This window comes from Gymnoscopelus braueri (genome assembly GCF_963280865.1).
Source record: "Gymnoscopelus braueri genome assembly, chromosome: 7".
NCBI classification, from domain to species: domain Eukaryota; kingdom Metazoa; phylum Chordata; class Actinopteri; order Myctophiformes; family Myctophidae; genus Gymnoscopelus; species Gymnoscopelus braueri.
Window position 1 is genome coordinate 1649421 of NC_137608.1, and position 7156 is coordinate 1656576.

Consider the following 7156-nt stretch of genomic DNA (forward strand, 5'->3'; position numbering starts at 1 on the left):
TTCCACATTTTGCTGCATGGGGAGGGAGACAAGTATCAGTGCATTGTTGTGTGAAGCACAGGGCACAGACTGCTACTGTATGTTGTCTATCTATGTGACACATAACGGACACACTGAGGAGGGCAGGAGGCCTCCATCAGCACCAGAATGTACTGTACAGGGGTTCAGTGAATGTGGACAGGAAGGTATACTGTAGGCAGTGGTGGAAAGTAACATTTACGTAATTTATTTCAAATTTTCATTACTTTTACTCCACTACATCTCAGAGACAGATATTGTACTTTTACTCCACTACAATTATTTGAAAACTTTAGTTTTATGTATAAATTATCATATTATAAGACATACATTAACCACTTTAGCTCGATTTTATATAGGCTATTTGAAAATAGCCGATCTACAAGCTCACAACGCGTCGCAGCGCGACGCGTTGTGTGCTTGTAGATCTGCTATTTTCAAACATTTTAGTACTTTTACTTTTGGTACTTTAATTATATTTTGATACCAATACTTTTGTACTTTTACTCAAGTACATTTTTAATTCCGGACTTTTACTTGTAACGGAGTACAAGTAACCTCTGACTGTAGGTGTGTACGTGTGCCAGAGGAGACAATGTAGAAGGACAGTTTTCCAGCAGACCAGTCCAGATTACACTCCTACTCTGTTAGAGCCAGAGAGAGCAGTCCAGATACACTCCTATTCTGTTAGAGCCAGAGAGAGCAGTTCAGATACACTCCTATTCTGTTAGGAGCCAGAGGGACCAAAAGGGAGTTCAGTTTTTCATCTTATTGTGACGGATAGTGTACCTGTTACCCTGGAGAAATTCATAATTAGGAACTTCATAACAATCCAGTCTCCAGGACTGAATCCACTGACTCCAGGTAAACAACAGTCACGATGGATTGATTGATTGATTGATTGATTGATTGATTGATTGATTGATTGAAGTACTTTATTTAGAAAGACATGGAAACAGTGCACCTTCCTTGGGATCCCTCTGTATGCAACTGCTATAGAAACCTGCAGACTCCACTCAACCTCCTAGTAACAAACAGCGTCCAGTCAAGGCCTCTGTCTGTACACATAACTTGTGACCAGTAGTCAAATCTGTCCGGATGATAAGGATATGACAGACTATACTTAGACAGAGAGTGTGCTTAATGCTCACTGGGATTAAAACTGAGGAAAACAACAACACTGCGCTGTATATGACTACCATTTAAAGCTGCATTGTGCAACGTATTGGATACTCACATCAAGGCCTGGAAGTGATATGTTCAATATATGCACGTCTGTTCACCTGAGACTCGTTATCACCTGGATACACACACACTCATTTCCAGGGACACTCCAGCTATCATTGAAAATAACGTTTGGTTTTGTTGTGTCCTTCAGCTTAGGTTTGCAGAGGGAGCACCTTTTTTAACGCTTTTGATTGATTGAATACTTTATTAGTCAGAAATGTAAACAGCACGTAGTACAGTCAGACCAGCATCCGTATTGTGGGGAAAACTTTAGCAGGAAATAGCCGCTCGACAAGCTCATAACGCATTGTGAGCTTGTCGATCGGCTATTTTCAGCAAAAGCTTTCCCCACAAAAACTGAAAATACACTAGCATAGAGCCCTGAGGGACTCAGCTCAACCATATGGGGTTTAAGCAGTGGTGGAAAAGGTACAAAAATGTTTTACTTAAGTAAAAGTATCAATACTGCAATGTAGAAATACTCTGTAAGGGCGCGCTCCCACCAAGAGTTGGCTGGCCGCTGTTTGCAGAATCTGCCAATGCATTGTCAATGCAAATGCGTTGATTCACGCAAGAGCAGATTTTTCCGCTAGTCGCGCAGACCTTGCGTTTATCTGCTCTCCGCGACTAAGCATAAAAGTGCTGGAGGCAGGAGCCGATTTTCTCCTCTGTCCAATCGGGTGAGTGGAAGGCGGACTGTCTCAAGACTCAGGAAGCAACATGGTGCTCAAGGCAGCAGGCAGTGGGTCCTGAAAGTGAGTGACAGGCGCGACACTCCCGTTTTTTAGAATCCGCTGGCTGCAAAAAACTGTGGCCGCGCACAACCTGCGTTTAACAGCGGCCAGCCAACTCTTGGTGGGAGCGCGCCTGTCACTCACTTTCAGGACCCTCCCCGCAGCCCGCACTGCCTGCTGCCTGCTGCCTTGAGTTGCTTCCTGAGTCTTGAGACGGTCCGCCTTCCACTCACCCGATTGGACAGAGGGAGAAAATCAGCGCCTGCCTCCAGCAGTTTTATGCTTAGTCGCGGAGAGCAGATAAACGCAAGGTCTGCGCGAGAGGCGGAAAAATCTGCTCTTGCGTGAATCAACGCATTTGCATTGACAATGCATTGGCAGATTCTGCAAACAGCGGCCAGCCAACTCTTGGTGGGAGCGCGCCCTTAGGGCACGCTCCCACCGCACTTTTATTTTACCTCTGGGGTGGAATCTGCCAATGCTTTGTCAATGCAAATGCGTGGATTCATGGTCTTGCGGATTTTTTTCCAAGAATCCACGCATTTGCATTGACAAAGCATTGGCAGATTCCGCCCCAGAGGTAAAATAAAAGTGTGGTGGGAGCGCGCTCTTACAAGTAAAAGTCTGGAATCCAAAATGTACTTGAGTAAAGGTTTAAAAGTATTGGCATCAAAATGTACTTAAAGAACCAAAAGTAAAAGTACTTATTGTGCAGAATGTCCCATTTCAAGTTTTCAAGTGTACACAAATATTTAGAAAATAGCAGATTTACAAGATCACAATGCATCGCGATGCGACGCATTGTGAGCTTGTAGATCTGCTATTTTCAAATGGCCAAAATGTATAGGGCTGAAGTGGTTAATGTATGTTTTGTAATAATACTCAAAATCTACAAAGTAACTAGTAACTAAAGTTTTCAAATAATTGTAGTGGAGTAAAAGTACTATATTTGCCTCTGAGATGTAGTGGAGTAGAAATAAAAGTAATTGGAAATTGGAAATACTCAAGTAAAGTACAAATACCTCAAAATTGTACTTAAGTAGTCCTTGAGTAAAGGTCCTTGCACACTGGTGCGTCTTTTCGTTGCGTTTTTTTTACAACAATGAAAAAAATTGAAAAAACAATGAAAAAAAATAAAACGCAACGAAAAGACGCACCAGTGTGCAAGGACCTTTAATGTACTTAGTTTACTTTCCACCACTGGTTTTAAGTGGTTTAACACAAAACAAGTCCATTGTGGTCCTTTACAATACAGATGGAGGCTTATGATGCAAAATAATAATAATGGTGATATTTGAGTTCAAGTGAATAAAAAAGCAACATAAATGCTCATCAGTTTGTTGTGTGATTCTAGCACTTCCTCCACATGTGATGCTCTAGTTATGACAGGACTATTAATAGCTCTGAATGCTCATATTCTTTACTAGTTGTTGTTCATGAGAATTGAACATGTTAGTTACTGGTCTTGTCATGTTCTCCATGTTGTTGTCCTCTTAATGTATACATTTTAGTATTATGTATTGTTTAATGTTTTTGCCATGAGGCCCAGGTCTGTAAAAGAGAGCTGGTTTGCATACAGTATAACCGTTTCAATTAAACAAAGGTTATTTTTGATATAAACTTCCTCTGGTAAATTTTGTCACAATAACCATTTCTACACATGAATGTTTTGGAAAATGTCTGCCCCTGACACCCGGCCAAAATAACACAGGCACTGGCACTGGAAATGTACTGGTTGTTAAGATTAATTCACTCACATTTGATCAGTTTTATTGTGAAAGAAAGTTAGGAAGGATGCAATTTAATGACGTTCACACAGACCATACCTTCCATTCCAGAGTGTGTCATGGTGGTTCACTTCAAACAGATTGTATCACCCTGTCTTACAGAGACAGAGAGATAAATCAGAGGGAGAGACACACACACACACACACACACACACACACACACACACACACACACACACACACACACACACACACACACACACACACACACACACACACACACACACACACACACACACACAATCAATCAATAATTTAAATTAATAATTTACATGAATAAACAAATGAAAATGAATAAATATTCTGTAAAAAGAAAATAAATAGAATGTAAACCTAAATAGAATGTAAACCAATGTAAACCTAGCCAACTAAAACAGCTGTTTAAACAAAGTAAACATTAAAATGAATAAACTTTACAAAGAAATACAATGAGTCCTAAGAGGCCTATAAGTAATAGATTTATCTTAACCAAATAGTAGCCGATCGACAAGCGCATAACATGTTGAATGCCCCAGAATAGGGACGCTAGAGTAAAATTAGTTAAAGCTAATACGGCCAGGGTCCTAGCAGAGGCCGTGCTGGGGCCCCCGCGACCCATCCCCCCCCAACCCCCCAACCCCCACAGCTGGTTGCTTACCTCCAAGAACCAGACGATGGTTTCATAAAGGTAGGATCAAACTCGCCAAATGTTTTAACAAAGGTCTCGAATCCCACGTATCTAAACTTGAAAAAGAAAAAAAACAAGCTAAGAAACAAGGTTAATGGCATGCTCCTATTAGCAGAAAAAAGCTTCCTCAATGACAAAATTGAGGAAAATCAAAGCAAACCACGAGAGCTTTGGAAGCTATTCAACAACCTACTAGGCTGCAGCAAGAAATTGAAAACCAGGCTTACACACATAAGCCTCAAGGTGAATGACACTCTCACCACATCCAAACATGAAGTGAGTAAAATCCTCAACATATTCTTCACGACCATAACCTCAGATTTGGTTGAAAAACTACCCCCTCACTCTGGGTGCTATGGTGAAGATGTTGACTCATTTTACGAAAAACAGGGTGTACGCAAAGATGATTTTAAACTCTCCCCTGTGAAAACAGAAGAGGTGTTTAAAAATTGAGTGCTCTTCATCAACACAGAGCCACAGGCCTCGACAATATCCCCCCCAAATTTCTAAAAGACTCAGCCGCCTCCATTGCTCCAATCATTACCCACATAATCAACCTCTCCATCATACAGGGACGGGTCCCTAACGATTTCAAAAAAGCAAGGGTGACCCCTCTGTACAAAAAAGGAAACAAATTAGACCTTGGCAACTACCGCCCTATTTCTATTCTTAGCTCCATCTCGAAAGTCATGGAAAAAATTGTCTATGAACAGGTTGATAAGTATCTTGCCGAGAAAAATCTAATCTACAAATTCCAATCTGGTTTCAGAACAAACCACTCCACTGACACATGCCTTCTCTATTTGAACGACTCTATCAAACAAGATCGACAAGGGCAAAAATTGCGGCATGGTCATGCTGGACCTCCAGAAGGCCTTTGAGTCCAGAAGGCAGAGAGTTTCACGATCAAAGTGGGTGATGATGTCATCAAAAGAAAGGATGAAATGACCTACCTGGGCTCCATCTTGGAGGCAAACCTCTCTGGTAACAAAAACGCAGAAAAAGTGATAAAAAATGTCAACCAAACAACACGCTATTTGTGGAGGATTGATCGTCTAGTCAGTAAGAATACTATGAAGATTCTTGCAGGGGCCCTCATTCAAGGTCATTATGATTATGCATGCACTTCATGGTATCACAACACCTCCAAGGCCTTAAAAACAAGGCTCCAAACATCCCAAAACAAACTTGTAAGGCTACTTCTTGGCCTCAATCACAAAACCCATCTAACCCCTGCTCATTTTTCTAGGATTGGATGGCTTAGGGTTGAGGACAGAGTACAGCAACTTGCTATGGGCCTGGTCTTCAAGATACACCACAACATTAGGATCCCCCTGTATTTGTCAAAATACTTCCAAAATGTCCATGATTATAACACCAGAGGAAGCTCCACAAATCATGTTCAACCCAGATTTGGCTCAACTAAGGGAATGAACTCGTTCTCATGCTATTCATCAAAAATGTGGAATGCCCAAAAGGAGTAAAGGAGTGTAAAACCCTACTCACTTTCAAAACTGCCCTAAAGATACACCTTCAGGAGGCTGCAATTCGAAAATGGCCCCTGTCTAAGTCTTAACCTACCCCCCTACCCCCCCCCCTCTTTCATTTTCTTCTTTTGTATATATTTTTTTCACTCTTCATACCAGTAACCTGAAAGCTGAATGACATTCTGTATAGTAGTGTGTATATCTGTCTGTCTCTTATATGTCATCATGATTTGTGTGCATGGGGTTCTCATCTTAAACAAGCTAAGTGCTTAATGAGTCTTCCAGTTTAGTAGACCTTGTATTGTGAATTTGTACTTCCATGTACTGTGATTCTCATGTCTTACTAAATAAAAGTACATCAATCAATCAACCAAACAAAGGGATAGTTCACCCCCAAAATAAATGTGATGACCTGCTCTCCGGTAGGACACACAAAGTGTCAACTTTGAGTCTCCTACCCTACCGGATACATTAGCATCTTTCCACCGGTCATCAAATGATTGGTTGGCTTAGGAATGTGACGAAAACAACAAAATCTCCATGAATTCAAGGGGTGTGTAATTGATAGAAAATAAGTAGTTTTTTGGGTGAACTATTCCTTTAATGTCAGAATGCTGCAGATTTTCTTTGTCCTATAGTGCCACCTTGTGGTCATTTACATTATGGTTTTAAGGGTGTGCAGAAGTGTACCATATTTAGTTTTTCAACCAGCATAATGATTATTTCATATATTTTTCTAACCCTTTGGCTAATTACAGTCGGGGGTCGACACAGCGGATCATCTGTTTCCATCTGCTTCTGTTCTCTGAATCTTCCTCAGTGACTCCTCAGTCACCTGCATGTCCTCCCTCTCTTCAGCATATTTCTCCCAATGTACCCCTCATCTCTCCTCTGCACATGTCCAAACCATCTCAACCTCACCTCTCTTGCTTCATCCCCAAACCTATAAAGCTGCATTAGCTGATCCTCTAATGTAGTAATTTCCAGTGGTGTAAAGTAACTAAGTACATTTACTCAAGTACTGTACTTAAGTACAGTTTTGAGGTATTTTTACTTTATTGGAGTATTTTTAATTTTCAGTACTTTTACTTCTACTCCACTACATCTCAGAGGCAAATTTTGTACTTTTGTTCCACTACAATTATTTGAAAACTTTTTGAGTTACTTTGTAGATTTTGACTATTATTACAGACATATACATTAACCACTTCAGCCCTATTTACATTTCGGCCATTT